This window comes from Danio rerio, chromosome 5 (assembly GCF_052040795.2).
Source record: "Danio rerio strain M-AB ecotype USA chromosome 5, GRCz13ab, whole genome shotgun sequence".
NCBI lineage: Eukaryota > Metazoa > Chordata > Actinopteri > Cypriniformes > Danionidae > Danio > Danio rerio.
The window spans coordinates 31,335,951-31,354,741 of record NC_141025.1 but is presented as its reverse complement, the minus strand read 5'-3'; the positions used below and the strand labels follow the sequence as shown (position 1 = coordinate 31,354,741).

Genomic DNA, 18,791 nt, shown 5'->3' with positions numbered 1-18,791 from the left:
GACAGAGCAGTTTGTGTACTGTATGGCATGAACCTTGTTCATGTATACACTAAAAATACTGGCTTCCACACAATTGATTTTTGTTGGGGCAACATGAATGAATTAAGTTCTTATAACTTATAAGTTATTGCAAATTTAAGTGGATTGAGCATTAAACAATTAAGTTGTCCCCCCCCCCCCCCCCCAAAAAAAAAACATTAAAAAAATCTTGTTTCAGATCATTTTAAATAAGTAGTTTGAACAAACAGCAGACATTCTTTTTTGAGTGTAGCCTAAAAAATCTTTTGAATGGAGAAGGGAATCATTAGGGAATATTAAAGCTCTCAGTTCCACTTTGCAAATGATTGGTTTGCCCTCAGCATTTGAAATGACAGGAAATGTAATGGCCTAAGCTCTAATTGACCCATTTTTAAGCAATTAGTTGAAAAGTTGGATGTAAAAGGTGGCACCTATTTACAGAGGAGTTAACGTTTTCATGGCTCAGCAATTCAGCTTTTCTTTCCCAATAGAAAGCTTTAGCCCTTATGGATATGGTGACATGATATAATGTGACCAACAATTATTCTCACAGACTTGTCAGAATGGCAATTATTATTTGAAACATTCTTTTTTTTGCATTCTGGCAGAAACTGAACCACCAATGTGTTGCTCCCACAGGGGACGTCCATTAACACTGTGTGCTCACTATGTAAAGGGTCTTTTATTTTCATAGCTGCATGTGTTGTACAGTAAGTCTGGGCCAAGTTAACTATACAGGTTACAGTATGTTCCACTTGGCGCTCCAACATGACTCGTGGGAATCGGTCTCCAGTGTTCAGTCCATGCCAGGACAGAATGACGCCTTTTGGACCGAAGAGGACTGTATTTATTTACATGAGATAAAAATTTGTCTGATGAACGATGAAATAAATGGCAGGTTAATTGATCAGCATTTGAGGGCTGAGGTACTTATGAATAAATGTGTTAAATTTACATTTGTTTTGGTATGAGCAGAGGTGAAATCATTATTATTCAAACCTGGAGTTCCTGGGGTTAAAATAATGAATGAACTGGACTTGTGTCTGCTTTCAGAAGAGTAAACGGAGGAGGATGGGATTTGAAGAAACGATGGACCATTATGTAATTCCTACGAAGAGCCATGGGATTTTGGAACGTGAAACAGGTGTGTGAGAAAGACACCTTTGGTGAGGGAGACCAAAATGTTCTCATGCTGCTTCATAGTTTGGCAAATCTTGCAAGTCTTTCATCTTCATAACTGGAGGAATTATAAGCTGTCTGCACAGCTGTGTTTCTTTCTGAAACTATCGCTCCAGGTCTTGACTGACAATATGAATTTATTGCTGAATAGAACTTGGTCAGAAAGAATGAAGATTATGTCCAAGCATGGTCAGATTTATGTTGGACAGAATATCAATTTGTTTAATGCTATTTGTGGACCGTCTTGTCACATCTCATGGAGCAATTCAAAATTAAGTTTGAAGGATTAGAGTAGAGGTGTGAACCTACAGTGGTCCCATGGTTCGGTTACGATTATCATGCCATCGATTTGGTTCAATTCGATATCTCTGTGCATTATGGTGCATTGACGATGCTTTCCATACATAATTCGATTTTTTTCTTCACGATACAAGAATTTTTAAAATTAAAATCTATAAATATATTCATATTTATATTATATTTGTAATAGAATTTTGTCCTGTAATATAAGTAGTAAGAAATGTGAACGGTACCTTTAATTTGACCTGCTTTTTGAATGTATCAAACAAAACTCCAATACATGCACAGAAGACAACACAAGCATTTATAGCAAATAAACTAATGTAAATATTATCCCGCTTCCTTTTTGTGCACTGTTTTACACCCCTATGATTGTTCATTGTCTTCACCTGCTCAACAGAAAGGACTGCGCTTGGCTTTAGAAACAAAAGCGCTGTTCACAGATGAGTCACACAGGAAGAACAGCCACGGTTACAGTCTATATTTGCATAATACGCGGTTATCACAGGTAATCCGTAATAGACACAGTTGAGAAAACTTGCACCTCAGGAACGCTCGTGTCTGGATCCACACGTATCGCTTTAACAGCCAAGAGGAGAGGAAAATTTACCTCACAAACAGGCTAGCGCAGCGAGTCAAATGTCCAAAGTGTGTGTGATAGTGAGAGAGAGGCAGAGATGGATTTTTACAGCATCTCTCCCTAGTAGTGAAATAGCAGCATAATTATGTGCATAATTATCTACCTTTTAAGCAGTAGGAGCATTTTATTTAGTCGCCCTCACCTCCTTCGCCATAGTATTCTACTGCGACATCGCACATAAGAGATAAATGACGTCAGTACGTAATAACTGGCTATGATCTTTTACTGAAGCGATATCGAATTGTACTCATCTGCATTGCAGTGCACCGAAGAAACAATTAATTTTGACACCCCTAGATTAGGGATTATATCAACCTAAAGAAATTATTAAACTTCGGAACACAGACAACTAGGGTATGTTTTAGCTCTTTTGGTTCATACTGTGAATTTGATAACAATAAATAAACTTTATTCCATTATTTTATAGAAAAGCTTTACAAACAGAAGACACTGTAAAAAGTACTCAAGGGTTTCGTGAACTTTTAAGTCAGACTCGCTCCTCCATCTGGCAACCTGCGCTTGCATTTGTTTTGATCCAGGAATGTAATACCTAGTTTTACTACTGGGTGTCAAACCTACATACTGCACCTTTAGGTGGGTAAATACATAAGTACATACTGCATAAGTGTCATTTGGCATGCAGCTAAAGACATTTTTTAAATCAAATCTAAAAGAAAATCACATAAAAGCTATCCTAAACAAGTCTAGTTGGTGATTAAAAACATTTAGGGATTTAACATTAAAGCAACATTAGACCTCATTGACTGTCCATTTCTCAAAATATAGTTTTATGTGCTCCACAAATGATTCAAGGCCATAGAGATTCAGAACAATGTAAGGGTGAGTAAATGTTGAGAGATTTTTACATTTTAGAAGAACTATCAGACCATTTAGGTCTATGGCTTTGGAGTGTTTCTTGGATCGTGGTCACCATGCTATTTTCATATTATTATAAATTGTTAGGTACGGTTAAGCCTTAGACATGGTTCCAGCATGTTATGTCATGCTGAATAATATACAGCTTCTGTCTGAACGTTTGGTCAAGGAGATTAATGGCAAATTAATTCCATTAATAAGGCAAATCATCAAGTTATCATATTTTCCAAGCTCTGCAAGAAAGCTGTAATATATACCTAAGCCATCAAGATTTGTCAGTTAAAGAAAGAGTGAAGATGACACACAGAGAGAGAGAGAGAGAAAATAAAGAAGGAGAGGATGAATTATTAGATTTACAGTATATTTCATTGTGGTACAGTGGAAGGTTATAGTAGTCCACTATTAACCACCTCCCCAATATTCACATGAATGGTTGGTCAGAATTTAGGACCATTTTTTTTAACTTTGTGAGTATTTTGTCGATCTTCAGCTGTGCCAGACCAAGTTCTTAGTAAGATTTAAAGCTATTTCTGTATGATTAATCTGGTTTTGAGGATTCCTTTGGCTTTAGTGTACTGTGGTCCAGTGTTGGGGAAGATACTTTGAAACTATAGCCTGCCAGACAACAAGCTCCTCATAATTTAAACCAGTTAAACTACAGTTAAGCTACATCACTACAGGTACTTATGGTACATCTTTATAAATTCTGTTTTGTAACAATGGAAACAGGCAACTCGGTGGCGCAGTAGGTAGTGCTGTCCCCTTACAGCAAGAAGGTCGCTGATTCGTGCCTCGGTCAGTTGGCATTTCTGTGTGGAGTTTGCATGTTTTCCTCGCGTTCATGTGGGTTTCCTTCCGGTGCTCCGGTTTCTCCCATGGTCAAAAGATAAAAGCTAAATAAGTAAGCTAAATTGTCCGTAGTGTATGTGTGTGAATGAGAGTGTATGGGTGCTTCCCAGTTATTGGTTGCAGCTGGAAGGGCATCCGCTGCTTAAAACGTGCTGGATAAGTTGGTGGTTCATTCCGCTGTGGCGACCCCAGATTAATAAAGGGACTGAGCCGAAAAGAAAATGAATGAATGAATGAAAGAACAATGGAAACATTATATAATTCTCCAATTTGAACAAAATGAGTAATTTCAGCACATAAAAAGAAATACTGTAAAAAGCTCATTGAGATATTAATGATACAGTGATGTGTTGAGTCTCAAACAATATTTTAAGAGTTCACACTTGTGACTGATAATTAATAAAGCATAATTGGCATGCTGTTTCGTAATATTCTCGAGCCCGGGGCTCCCTTCTGTTAGAAGGGTGAGAGGGGAGTTTGAGCTCAGGTAGATCTTGAGAACTCCCCTGCTTGTCGCCGTGTGAGAAGTGTAAACTAAGGTTGTATTGGGTGATAATTTGGTTTAGTCAATTGGCTATGGTGTATGTTTTTGGACAATGGGATTAAACCGGGGAACCCGGGGAAAACCCAATCGAACACGGGGAGAACATGGAAACTCTGCACAGAAACGCCAACCGGCCCGATAGGAGGTTGGACCAGAGGGTGTTCTTGCTTTGAGGCAACAGTGCTGGCCACTGGGCCACCGTGTCACCCTTTCGAAAAAAAAGGGTGGGAAGTAGGCGTGGAAGGGGGGGAAGCTTCAAGTGAAGATAACTGGAGAGAAAAACTTATTATTTACATTTACTTATTGTTATTTACATTTACATTTAGTCATTTAGCAGACGCGACTTACAAATGAGGACAAGGAAGCAATTTACACAACTATAAGAGCAACAATGAATAAGTGCTATAGGCAAGTTTCAGGTCTGTAAAGTCTTTATAATGCTTCTGTAATCATCTAATAGGGCAGATTATGGAGCTAATGAGGTGCCAGCTGTGTTAATCAATAGCACGTTATCCTCTCGAAATTAGTTTATAAATAAACCACAAAAAAATACCAAGAAGTCCGAGATCATTGGTTTGTTTCCCAGACCCTTAAGGAACAGAGCTGGCATGGAGGTACTGTAATACCCCAAGGCAATTTTTTAAATATATATTTTTTATATTTTCAAATGGTATATAAACCTTTGTTGAAAATACAGAGATGCACATAACATCTAAAAATGTGGATCAACTTTTTTTGCATTCGAAAAGATGGAAGAAAACAATGAGACTTTTACTCAACCAGACATTTAGGGAGTTCTTGTTTTGATTATATATTACTTGGCTAAGAGCTAACTAAGGGCTAAGTTGTTCTGGTTAATAGTGTCACTACTTTTAGTTATTTACTATCTGATCTGGATGCATCAAAATTGGAAACTGCAATTAGCTTAACTATATTAGCATCATTTATTATTATGACAAGCCAAAGACTCATTTCCCAGTAAATACGTTAACATGTCTGCAGCTACATTTTTCAGAGTAAATCCCCTGCATGAATCCTACAGTACCTTAAGCATGATTGATGATGAAGGCCTGTTGGCCCTTATGTTGTTGTTCAATAGCAAGCCCCGCTGTTTTGCAATGTTCAGTGGACCTAAAAAGTACCCTCAGCTCACAGTCCACTCAGAATTAAATATGTGAATCATTCATCCCATGATGCATACTTAAACATATTTTCACAAGCCTAGACGCAGGACTCCCACATGGAGCAGATTGCATTGCATCCATCAGGTGTTTAAGAAGTGTGTTGTTTTTCTTCTCAGCTTGTTGTCCTGCAGGGTAATAGAGCTGTTGTTTATGTTATACATGCATTTAAGATTTATTACTCCACTCACCCACGGTTACGCATATTTAACACCACAGGAAAACATCCTGTGAATCATCAACAAGAGATCAAACTGTCTATGTGATGCTTTGAAAGATGTATTTAATAGATGCATCATGCAAGCATGCATATTCTGTAAGTGGAATTAAATTCTCACACACTCAATCTCAGACATTCAAGTCAGTGGCGAAATCAGACACCTGCTTGGCATGAGACTCATGAGGTCACTCATGAAAACAAAGCTATTTCCCCACATGGAAACAACAACATCATTAATTACGATGTCTTGAACTAACAAAAGAACAATCTACTAAAAACGCTGGCTTTCATGAGAGCTAGAGATTAAGGACAGCACAAAACTTTTAAAGTTAAAACATAACTTTCACAAGAGTGTCTCATTTCACATTGTTCATTTAAAACCACATGATGTTGTGGGCGGCGTGGTGGTGCAGTGGCTGGCACGGTGGTGCAGTGGGTAGCGCTGTCACCTTACAGCAAGATTGTTGCTGGTTCGAACCTCAACTGGGTCAGTTGGCATTTCTGTGTGGAATTTGTTTGCATGTTCTCCCCGTGTTCGTTTGGGTTTCTTCCAGGTGCTCTGGTTTCTCCCACAGTCATGCGCTAGGTGAATTGGGTATACGCTAAAATTGTCTGTAGTGTGAGTATGGGTGTTTCCCAGTGATTGCAGCTATAAGGGCATCCTTTGCGTAAAACATATGCTGTATTAGTTGGTGGTTCATTCCGCTGTGGCGACCCCTGATTACTAAAGGGACTAAGCCGATAAGAAAAAGAATGTATGAACATGATGTTATTAGTAAAGTAGATTTCAGTAAATGTATGCTCCCTTGTTAGGCTGGACAAAGGAACCAACCTGTGTATGTTCTGAATTACAGCATTTTTATTATTTAAAGTTACATTGAATTTTAAAAACATTTCTTCAAAGAGAAGATTTACCATATTTGGTGTTCACTGTGAGAACAACATATCATTTTTGAAATTATTTTCACCCTGTTTTAAAGAGCTAGGAAACAAGGCTCTCTAAAACTTAAAACAGGCATTCCAGAGGGCGAAGGTAATAGCTGCGGGAAAAATCCAAAGGGATAATTCAACATGGAGTCCTGGTGGGTTTAATGTTTCCCATTAATCCACACGCACACACACACACACACACACACACACACACACACACACTCACTCTCATCGTAGTGGTACTGGGGCTTCACCATGGATGACGTCATGTGTTTTCATTCTGATCCAGTGTGCACTGGTGAATGCTTAGAATGTCCTTCCAGTTTGACATGCTGCTTATGCCATAAATGGAATTTTGACATTTTATTTGGAAAGATTTATGCATGCTGATAAGCTGAGATATTTTGCTGGCTGCTGGAGGGAAAAAAGTTTTATTGTTTAAAAGCCTCAGCAAATATAAAACATTTCCCTTTTTGTACATTGTTTTGTGTTGCCTGCTGCTTTCCATTCGCAGTCTGAGATCTTTGTTTTTGGTTTTTGAAAAGAATGATTCGATACTGCTAGTTAAAAGGGATTAATGGATTATCATTACAATGACAGGCTGGTGTTTTGAGAGTCATTTTAGTTTCCACAACAGCATTGCTTACTCATTGTCATCTTGTTCCAAAACTCTACTCCACTATTTTTAAAGGTGACATCAGATAAGGGCTGGGCGATTTGGCCTAAAACCAAAATCTCGATTAATTGAACATTTTAACTCGATTACGACAATCAATGAATGATTATTATATTTTTTTGCCTTCATAGTTCACTGACAGGTAGTGCTGTGACCTCACAGCAAGAAGGTCGCTGGGTCGAGCCTCTTCTGGGTCAGTTCTTCCTGTGTTTGCGTGGGTTTACTCCGGGTGCTCCAGTTTCCCCCACAGTCCAAAGCCATGCGGTACAGGTGAATTGGGTAGGCTAAATTGTCCATAGTGTATGAGTGTGTATGGATGTTTCCCAGAGATAAGTTGGCGGTTCAATCCGCTGTGGCGACCCCAGATTAATAAAGGGACTAAGCTGTTGTCTTTGGCTTTTTGTCCTCTGCTCCCATCAGTCTCTTATTTTTTTTTCTTTTCTTTTTTTCTTTTCTTTACTTTTTTAACTGTATTTCTTATGAAAGTGTATTTAATGTTTAATGTTGTGCTTCTATTTTAGGTGTGACTTTTTAACATTCTGTAAAGGGTCTACGGATGAAAAATAGCCATTCTTGGCTAATTCTGGCACATTTTACAGTAATGTTTATTAATGTGCATTGACCCTGTAAACAAATAAACTAAACTAAAAAAAAAAAAAAAAAAAATTCAGTGAATGACTTTGCTCACATATTACATAAGAGATTTCTGAATGAAAGGTGCATTACTTGATTTTAAAATAATTGAAGGAAACACACACTATCTACTACAGTGCTTCCCACAGATTTGAAATATACTTGTGGTGGTTGCTGGATTGAAATCTTTTACCCACAGCACATAAATAGTCAACTACATGCAACAAAGAAACAAAAAAAAATGTTATTCTCGATATTTTATTTATTATGATACTGTTGGGTGTCATGGTGGCACAGTGGGTAGCACACTCGCCTTACAATAAGAAGGTCGCTGGTTCTTGCCTCGGCTGGGTTAGTTGGCTTTTTTGTGTGGAGTTTGCATGTTCGCCCCATATTCATGTGGGTTTACAAATATTTTAGAGCCAGTTTATTTTCTTCTCTCCAAGTATATAGTCAAATTTATTAAGTTTGTTAAATAAATAATTATTTAATGTTTTCTCGCTGCTGTGCACGTGCAGTCAGCTGCAAAAAAGGTAATGCAAAACAAATACAAATAACTGCAACTTTAGCAGATTCAGAAACTATAGTCAGACGCATTTTTGGCACAAAAGGCATGTCTCTGTCACACACGTGAGATTGGAGGTAAAGGTCATTGATGTGACATTTACTGCCTTTTTTCTGTCCTTACAAACAAATTTAATAGCCAGTAGATTTAAGGCCCTTTAAGGTCTTGTCTATACAGTTCAGTCATGTCATATTTGTGATGTTTGCTGTTAATTTGATACTGCACAGAGACAAGGGAAAACTACAGATATTTGTTTTACTGATCAACACACACACCCAAACCGCAAGTACTGTACACCAACAGTATTTCCCTGAAGAACCCTAGTTGAAAAAGTTGAGTCAGAAAATAATTGGCAGTACGAAATTAAAACAAACATCACAAAGTATGAGGAGAAACAATGTGTAAATCTAGTTTTTTTTTGTTTTTTTTTACAAAATCACTCCAAACAGAAAAGAAGCATGAGCATCTCTTTTTATCTAGCTTGTGTTTATTATTCTGTCATGTGTATCATAGAGGGGATTTATTTAATAAAGTATCAAGTCACACATAGAAAACAATTCTACATTGTTTTCATACGTTGTTATGTGAGAAACTGAAACAAGTCATTTAGACAAAATCAAACTAATTGGCATCAATGTTGGCACTGTTCGTGCTTGTTGACAGCTTCCTCAGCGCTCTGTGCGGTCGTTTGTTCTTTTTCTGAGCTAGAACTGGCTGTTTATTTAAGATAATTGCCTGAACCAAACATTTCAAATGGCTTTTAATGTCATTTCTTTTGTAGCAATCTTTTCATTGTTTTTATTTGTCATATTTGCTGAGCTGTGTGAGATGCCAGAGTAAAGGAAGCACTGTATCATGTTTTATGTGTGCAGCAATAAGAAGTTTTGAGCATGAACATGTTGGCATAGTGCATGCTAAACACTCACTGGCCACATCCAAACATTTATAATGACACTTCTCAGCTGGAAGTATCAGACAGCCAATCTTACTTAAAAGAAAGTCAATCTTACTGGTGGTTTCTTCCCAAAAACATGATAAAACTTCCAAGACAACAGAAAAGCAGACCAAATAAACACACAGAGGCATATACAAAGCCAATATCCATCATGAATAATGAAAGAGTATGCCTGTACTGTTTGTACAAACAGGAATAGTGGAACAGAAAAGGGTCTTTAAGTGACTGATGGAGGGGACAGAAACAAATCAGGATATTGAGGATAAACACAAATCCCCTTTTTTTCTCTCTCTTTTTATCACTCCCCACCCAGAAGTTTGTTTTAGGTAGTAATATCACAGCTTATGATATGAGAGAGCATGTTTTATTTGGAGCAAGAGGGTCAATTTCTGTTTTTTGTCCAGTCAGGCATTCCATAAATCTACAGATACGCTGTGGCAGGTCTGGAGTGTGTAAGAAGACATGATTGATTTTTTCTGTTTGTGATGATGAGTTCATGCAAGACACAGAGAGAAGGTTCTGCAAGGAGCTTCAACTAAGATTAGTTTAGTTAGGTTTGTGGTGATCTAGACCAGGGATCCTTAACTATAAAGTGTTGCTACTGTGTTACAGTGCATTCACCCAGTCCTCCTTTTTTAGATTTAGTCAACCTAGGCTCAGTGGCGATATGTGCTCTGGGGTACATTTTTGAGAACCGTTAAATATGTACCCTGGACTACGTGTGCTTGTATTTTTTGTTTACACAAATCTCAGATACAGTACTGGTGCACATTTTGTCATACATTGCATACATGCCATTTTTTTAAAATCCTCCAGAGGCTGACATGTACATTTCTGCCTATCTTGAGAAAAGCTGGTCAGCTTGTTTTACATAATATATTAGCTTGATGTTGACTGACCCACCCACACACCCCCTTTTCTAAACCCAATTGATTGTGTTTTTAAAAGAAAGCAAACTAAGGGGAAAAGCCATCACGGCTGCAAGCTTTTACCACAATGTCACACTGCTTTCTTAGTATTAGGTTTACGTGGTTTTTGGAACAGTCTTCACGGAACCCGAATCCATGTTGTGGTGAGTTAATAAACCAGTCACGCTGAAAAAGCATATTATACAGAGGTAACCAGTCAGCGATACCATATTTCTTGGTTATCAAAAATGTAGCCCTGGGCACACATTTCCAATGAGCCTGTGTTGGATATGTTTTTGCAGGGAAAAATTTTGCCCTGACAATCACAACATTTTCTAACTGTTTAGTCTTTTTTTTTGCAAACTGCACAGTTTATATCCCATTGCAGGCAAGGCTTAGGGCAGTGGTCCCCAATCTTTTTTTTCATCGCAGACCAGTCAAGGCTAGACAATTTATTGTGGCCTGAGGGGTTGGGGGTCAGTGTGCGTACATTGCTAGATTACCATCACCCGTTTTCTCATGGCTGACAAAACATTGCCGAAACTCTAATGCAAATTTTATTTATGGAGAAAATTAAAAAATACTGTTTGTGATAATTAGTCTACTCAAGTTTTTATATGTTCTATATAAAATATGAAGCTGATCGGTCAGTTCTTGTCACATGACTTGCAGTGTGCTTGCGGCATTCATAAGATGTATTTAACTGAAAGGAGCGAATCCCTCACTCTCAAATATGCACGTTGATCTTCTTCTTGCACACAAAGACATGCTGGATTCACCTTATTTGTTGACAAATGGGTTGCGGATCCATTCAGTTCATGGGTCCTTCACTGGGCCTTTTCCCCTTCACAAAGCAACTTTCCAAAGACCTCTGGTTCTTACTCATTTTGCTAGTGTGTGGGTTACATTTTGGTACTCAAGTGACCTAGATGTAACCAAGAGAATACAGTCGTTTTTTTTTTTTTAAATAAAAGACTTTTCAAAATAAAAGATTGTTCAGGCATAATAAATAAAACTGAAATAATTGATAATTTCTTTTGCAGCCTTATATCAATTGATTCACGGATCGGTACCGGCACTGATCCAGGGGGTTGGGGACCACTGGCTTAAGGCTAGTCCTAGTCTTAACTGCATGTTTAAGCTGTTTTAACTGAAAATTCACTCAAGATACACACACGTTTTTTTTGGCATTGTTCATTAAAACTGCTTAAACACTCTAATTTATTTAAATCCTAGTGTTGCCTCAATCTAAGCACTGTTTGTGGAACTGGTGTTGTATTTTTTTGAAAGTCAGAAAGTCTACTTTTTTTTTCATACAGGTTTTTTTTTTTTGTGGAGCACATTTCACAGTTGTCACGAAAAAAAAAAAAACTATAAGTTTAAACTAACCAAAGCATGAGAGCATGCTTCCATCATTCCCAGTGGCACCCACCTGTATTCCTCCATGTTGTCAGCTTGTTTGAAAGTCATGTCACTCCACTTTTACTCCACCTCAGGGGTGTTGGTTAATTGTATGCGGTTTCCTTTCTCTCTGGCACGTGTCTAGTAACATGAAGCTCAGACGTTTATGGTTCCATAGAGAGGAATAAAACGCCTGCATGCCAATGAGCTCAGTACTGTTTCTCTCCTATTTTCCTCAGCATCTGAAGCAGCAGGTGAAACAGGTTACTTCGTTTTGTGAAACGCTCTTTTGATGGGCCTGTCTGGGTTTACTTTGTTTCTCCTCTGTGGCGTTAAGATCACATTGTACATCACCACTGTGACTTTACAAGCTCCTGAGGGGAGAGCACACAGAGTGGGAAACAGATGCACTCTCTGCTTGTGTCATGCAGGACAATTCAAAGCTGTTTTTGTTAAGTACCCTCTATTTGCATGTTACAGATTGACGTGAAAGTCAAGCTGAAGTGGGTTTTAATTGCAATTGACCTAATGTAAACGTGTTCTTGCAGTTTGTTTTCAGATAGCATGTTATCGAGAGCTAAAATCTCTAGTACTGTACACACTGAAATTTCATACTGAGTTCACACTAGACTGAGTTATATTTGGTGCTTCACAACATGAATATATTTGTTTAGCAAGCCTTAATTTAATAAACTCTTGTTATAAAATATAGATATTTTGTTTTCCAAAATCAAACTCACTGCTTATTAGCTAAATGTAAAGTTAGAGACGCTAAATCATTAGCCAGTCAGAATTTTTGTTATTTAAATATATTGTTTTAATCGCAAAGTAATCTGCGGGAGCTGTTTATACAGCACTGTTTTCATTAAAATCTGAAAACTTTATATGCATTGGCCATTCATTTACACATCAGTGTTTCTAAGTGTGTGTTTTAAAATGACAGCTACTACAACAAGGCAATTTTATAAAATGGTGCATGCATACTATGTATTCAGTCTATAGACCTTTTTGAGGGACGTAAACAATAAGGATCCTAACGTATTTCCTGTTTTATATTTTTATTTTCTATAGCTTCCAAGAATCAATGAAGATCCACATATTGATAAATAATGTTATTAAAGCTGTTTTAATGTTAAGTTGTTATTAAATTGCCTATTGTTATAGTTAGGAAATAGTTTGACAACAAGCAGGAAATGTTCATGGGCCAATGACATCGCCACATTGAAATGGTCTATAGTAGAGATGCCCAGGTTCTGCAGGCCAAAGTTAGCCCATGGTAACCTTTGATTTGGCTCGTCATCCCATCTGAGAAGAGAGGGAGAATTATGGAGATGGTATACTGTAATGTAATGTTCATGCAATCATTCATTCATTTTCTTGTCGGCTTAGTCCCTTTATTAATCTGGGGTCGCCACAGCGGAATGAACCGCCAACTTATCCAGCACGTTTTTACACAGCGGATACCCTTCAAGCCGCAACCCATCTCTGGAAAAACATCCACACACACATACACACACACACACACACACACACACACACACACACACACACACACACACACACACACACACACTCACACTCACACACTACGGACAATTTAGCCTACCCAATTCACCTGTACCGCATGTGTTTGGACTGTGGGGGAAACCGGAGCACCTGGAGGAAACCCACGTGAATGCAGGGAGAACATGCAAACTTCACACAGAAACGCCAAGGCTCGAACCAGCGACCCAGTTACCTTCTTGCTGTGAGGCGACAGCACTATCTACTACACCACTGTGTCACCCAAATGACAACTGACCTAGCTCGAAACAGCGACCTTCTTCCTGTGAGGTGACAGCACTACCTACTGCGCCACTGCGTCACCGTAATTTAATGAAACCTTTTATTTGTTTGTTTCATTGTTAAGCTACAAAAAGGCTAATTGAGATTAAATGTCTCAATTTAAATGCTGTATTTTAGTTTAAAATGTACATACTGTCAACCGACGGATAGAGGACTACGCAGAGACTTTGGTGAGGGAATCAAGGCAAAGGCATATTCGGCTTGATTAGTGTACGCCGCTTTGAACTTCACTGTGTTATAAATATTTTAATTTAAAATGTTATACTGCATTAGTTAATATGGTTGAAAGTAATGTTTTTCTATTTATTTTTAAATATCATGAAATAAATTAGGAAATGACCCATGCCAACTTTAATGTAAAATAGTGTGGTGTATTTATCTTCGGCCCACAGTTCTCTGTGATATTTGGTTTTTGGTCCTTCATATGAACAGGTTTGGGCACTCCTGGTCTACAGGGTTATGTGAAAACTTTATATCCTAATGGTGGACTGCAGAGTTGTATATGCACATGTGTGTGTTATTTCTTTACAAAGTGACATCCGCAACTAGCCTGGCATACTTAATATAGCATAAGTGCATGTGTTTGTACATGGACTTTTGACAGTGTTGTCATCTGTCTACAAAACTGCAAAGAAATGTTTTTTCTTTTTGTAGTACTTGGCTTGTTTGCTTGGGGATGCCATTTATTTTTTAACTGAACATTTTCCTGTGAGAAGTCATGTCATGCGGCAGTGCGGTGACACAGTCGGTAGTGCTGTCGCCTCACAGCAAGAAGGTCACTGGTTCGAGTCCCAGCTGAGCCAGTTGGCATTTCTGTGTGGAGTAGGCATGTTCTCCCTTTGTTCATCTGGGTTTGCTCTGGTTTCCCCCAAAAGTCTTAAAACATGCGGTATCCACCTGTAGGTGAATTGGGTAGGCTAAATTGTCTGCAGTGTATGTGTGTGAATGAGAGCGTATGGGTGTTTTCCAGTGATGGGTTGCAGCTGGAATGGAATTCGCTGCATAAAACGTGCTGGATAAGTGGGTGGTTCATTCCGCTGTGGTGACCCCAGATTAAAAAAGACACTAAGCCGAAAAGAGTCAGGTCATTCCAACAAGAATTTTTTAGATTGTCTTTATTAGTGCTGATAAAGTTACACAGGTAAGCTCCTTGCTTTATACATATACAAATAAATATACATGTTCTTTATACATATTGCCTCACCTTAAATGACATTTGTACAAATATGGATTGATTGATTGATTTGATTGATTGATTGATTGACTGATTGATTGATTGATTGATTGATTGATTGATTGATTGATTGATTGATTGATTGATTGATTGATTGATTGATTGATTGATTGATTGATTGATTGGATGAGCTACATGACATTTGTTTTACTCAAGCACATTTTCTCATCAACCCTTATAATAAGAAACTGATTCTAAATTATGATTCCAACCACAGGTTTAGAGATGTAGTTGCAAACACACACTTGAGGATGCGGTTTGTGACTGCTTGGACGTATGGATTTGGGAAACACAGAGTCATTGAATAATGCATTTTTACATGCATTTTTTTTTATTTCTCTTTGCTATTTCGGCTTATTGGAACCTATATTTAGGATAAAAACCTAAGTATAATCTTTTGATATGATGTACTTTTAGAGAAAAATTATGTCTATATACGTGGACTTGTGGTCCGAAATTACATAAAACACTTTTTCCTGAATGTTTTTAATGTTTATATAACATATAATTTTTTAAAACATGTTTTGAATATCAGATAGTAAAAACTATTTTTTTTTGCCCATTTAAGACAGTAAAAATAGTGTTTGGGACATTTCATACTGTATGCTGCAAAACAGTTGCAGGATGACACTGGATGTCTGTAACAAAATATAAAATATTTAAAGTATTTTTAATAGCCACTTAAGAGCTAAAATGTGCTGTCCACATATGTGGACACTAAGCCCTAGGAGGTTAAGCATCCTAAGTTTGGGATAAAGTGAATGTTGACTAAAGAATGACAATTTTCATAATCCCTTTAAGCATCTTTAAAACCGACAAATATGAATCCAGACATTCTTAATGCAAAAGTCACTCAAAACATGTGCACTGTGTTTAAGAGTAGACGAGACCTGCTTTGAATCATCACGGAAATCAATCCTGTTTTCTAACCTCATCCAATTTGCATTAGTCTTGCGTCAGCAGCATGATTGAACAGAAGGTCAGCCGTATGCCATGCTGAGGTGGGTTTGTGGTGGTGGTACAGTATACAGCAGGTCCACTGAGACCTTGTTTTGGAACATTATACTGCATACCTAATCCAAACCCTGCTGGTATCATTATTGTAAACTTGTGAGTCTCGGGGGGTACATTTACCCCAGGCCTGTCAGAGGATATTACAATCAAACACTACAGCAGGTAAAATGCATTACAGTCGAGGCTCAGATGACTTCAGACAGGACGTATGTGGTTTTCATTCAATTTGTTTTTACATAAGGCACAGGTTGTGATAGTAACAGTTTATATATCAGACACAAATGTCATTGCATATGCCTTCAAGTTGTAACTTGTCATCGTGTTCATTAGAACAGTCTGTGAAACGTATAATAGGGCTTATAGACTATGAATGAAAGCAATATCTTATGACTAAACAGTTCAAACATTTGTCTCAAAGTCATTTGTGCATTATCATTTTTGTAATCTCAACATGTTTTAGTGTTTTCTGCCTGGTTTATGTCCCTGTCATCAGGTTTCACAGCTTGTTTTACTCTAAAGCAGTATAAGAAACCAGAAAAGAGCAAAGGTCAGGGAATGAGAACAAAGTGGGAGAGAAAGTTTGTATAACTTTACCTTATTCAGTAAGGTTTTGATCCAGCCTGACCACACAAGTACAGTTTTCCTCATTTATGAACAAAAAAGAAAGACCAGCATTAGGTCTGAGGATTAACCACATTTTTCTGTGGCTATAAATTGAGGCTAATTTAATGCCTTGAGGTCTGGAAAAAGACGTTTTCTGAAGGTTTCTTAACTGCGGTTTTCAAAATCACAAATCATATCATTTTCTTTCAAGGCTGCCAGAAAAACTGATAAACGCTGAAAACACTGAATATTTTTGGTCATTATTTTTGGACTAAATTAATGTTTTCCCCAAAGAAAAAACAATCTGCTTCTTCAAGCATTAGATTTTATCCAAGTGTGTTTATGCAAACATTTTTGTCAATTAAATGGCAATTCAGCAGTCGAGGGCATAACTTGCCAGATGTTGATCATTAAAAAGAAATCAAAGGATCATAAAAAATCTTTTCTATTTTTTAATTTAGCTGTGTTGCATATTTTCACAAGACAAAATAAAATAAATGTTATTGCACACTAAGTCCGTAATTTTCGCGCATTAAAAAATAAATTTGACCTCACATAGTGAGAATCGTATTGACACACTGCCTCCAAAACTTTCGTCTGTTATAAAGTCGAACTGGGTTTGTTTTTTTTTTTTCCGTTTTTCGTATCCAAAAAAACGCTTTGAGAGGTGTTTTGAAAGTTCAAAGCCACCGTACAAGCGAAAAGCTAAATACAGAATGCCGTCATTTGAGCTACATATAAATTTATGACAAACAGTGCATAAAATAAAGACACAATGTGGCAGACCCGTGAGAGGGTTTAGTAACTGGCGTAGTTTAGTAACTTGACGTAGCCTAGTGCACACATTATAATAGAAAGCATGGTCTGCTTTCGTTATGTTGCTTACAATTACAATGCGGCCACAATCTGTTATAATGTCTATTTTTACTGCCAGTTTCTGTTCAGGATTTGTTTACATAAGTCAATGTGTAAAGTATCTAGACATGGACCGGTATAAGATTCTGACAATATAATAACCTTGGATAAAAAGTGATATTTAAGTTTTACGGTAATGTGATTACTGCTATAAAAAATATATTTATTTTAAATGCTTGGGTAAAAAAACAAACACTTTTTTTATGCTTTGAACACAATATATTTTATTTTGAGGAACTTTTTAATTAATTTGAGACCGTAAACATGTCAGGCTAAATAATTTAAATAGATCATTGACTTCTGCTGTCTACATTAGTTTCAAAAGCACTGATTTCTTTATGATTTAATATGGCACCTTTAGATATCTTTTCTGCTGGAAATAAAAGTTAAAATAAAATGTAAAAAAATCGAACTTTTAATTTATCGTAGGAATGGCATAGTAGAAAATTTTGGCGGTTTTAAAACGTTGACATTTCCAAACCACGGTATACCTTAAAAACATTATCATTCCATGTCTAGAAATATCACAAGCAATGTATCCATTTTACTGATTTCCTGAAATGAACTTTGCATTTCGGGATAATCATAGCACAGCTTTTGATAAGAAGGAGAATTCTCCTTCCTCGATGCAGCATTGGATGAACACAATATGCAGCATATCTCTCTTTTTTTTTTTACTTTGGCGAAGAGAGAGGACAACAAAGTATCACTGCTTGGACTCACTCTGAAATGCAATTTTTTGTAATGGATTTATCAATACGCATTGGAATATTTGTAATTTACAAAGATCTTATTGACTAAGAATAAATTGCCTAATATAAAACATGTCAGAACTGTATGTCTACATTCTGTGTAGACGTTGATTCAAATGTGTATGAGGTTCTAAAGTTATTGAGTATGTTAACGGTGTAGAAAAAGCCAATAATCACTTTGATACTAGGCCTCCTACTTTATAAATGGCTAGATCCCGTGTTATATTGAAAGTACCCAGAAGACGTGATCCCCACACACACGAATTTAGACTTCATCAGATCAGGTCCATATTTTAAGAGATCCTTTAAGACTTCAAGCAATTCAGTCTTAGTCCAACTCCTCTAAATCTCACTCATCTTGCATTCACATTTGATTCTTCTGTTTTCCTATTTTAAGGCTTAATAGTCTGTCTCAAGGGCCTGTCGCTTCAGCTCACCTGTCTCTGCTTCTCGTTCGCCCATCTTTTTCCAACTCTCACTTTTTTTAAATTGATGACTACTGCTTTCCTGCTTCACTGCTTTTTAATTTCCCTTATGTTTTGGCTGTCTTTTA

The 18,791-nt window shown here is 37.3% G+C and overlaps 1 protein-coding gene across 2 annotated transcripts in view; it reads left to right on the top strand.

Annotated features, from left to right (window-relative positions):
* adamts8a (ADAM metallopeptidase with thrombospondin type 1 motif, 8a) overlaps positions 1–18,791 on the top strand; it is a 202,840-nt gene that overhangs the window by 24,617 nt on the left and 159,432 nt on the right. The window contains exon 3 of one of the 2 annotated variants that reach the window (XM_087253563.1): positions 1,072–1,162. The exons of the other annotated variant lie outside the window; for it this stretch is intronic. The gene's annotated coding sequence lies outside the window, so the exon portion shown is untranslated. The remainder of the gene's footprint in view (positions 1–1,071; positions 1,163–18,791) is intronic. 2 annotated transcript variants of the gene reach the window in all.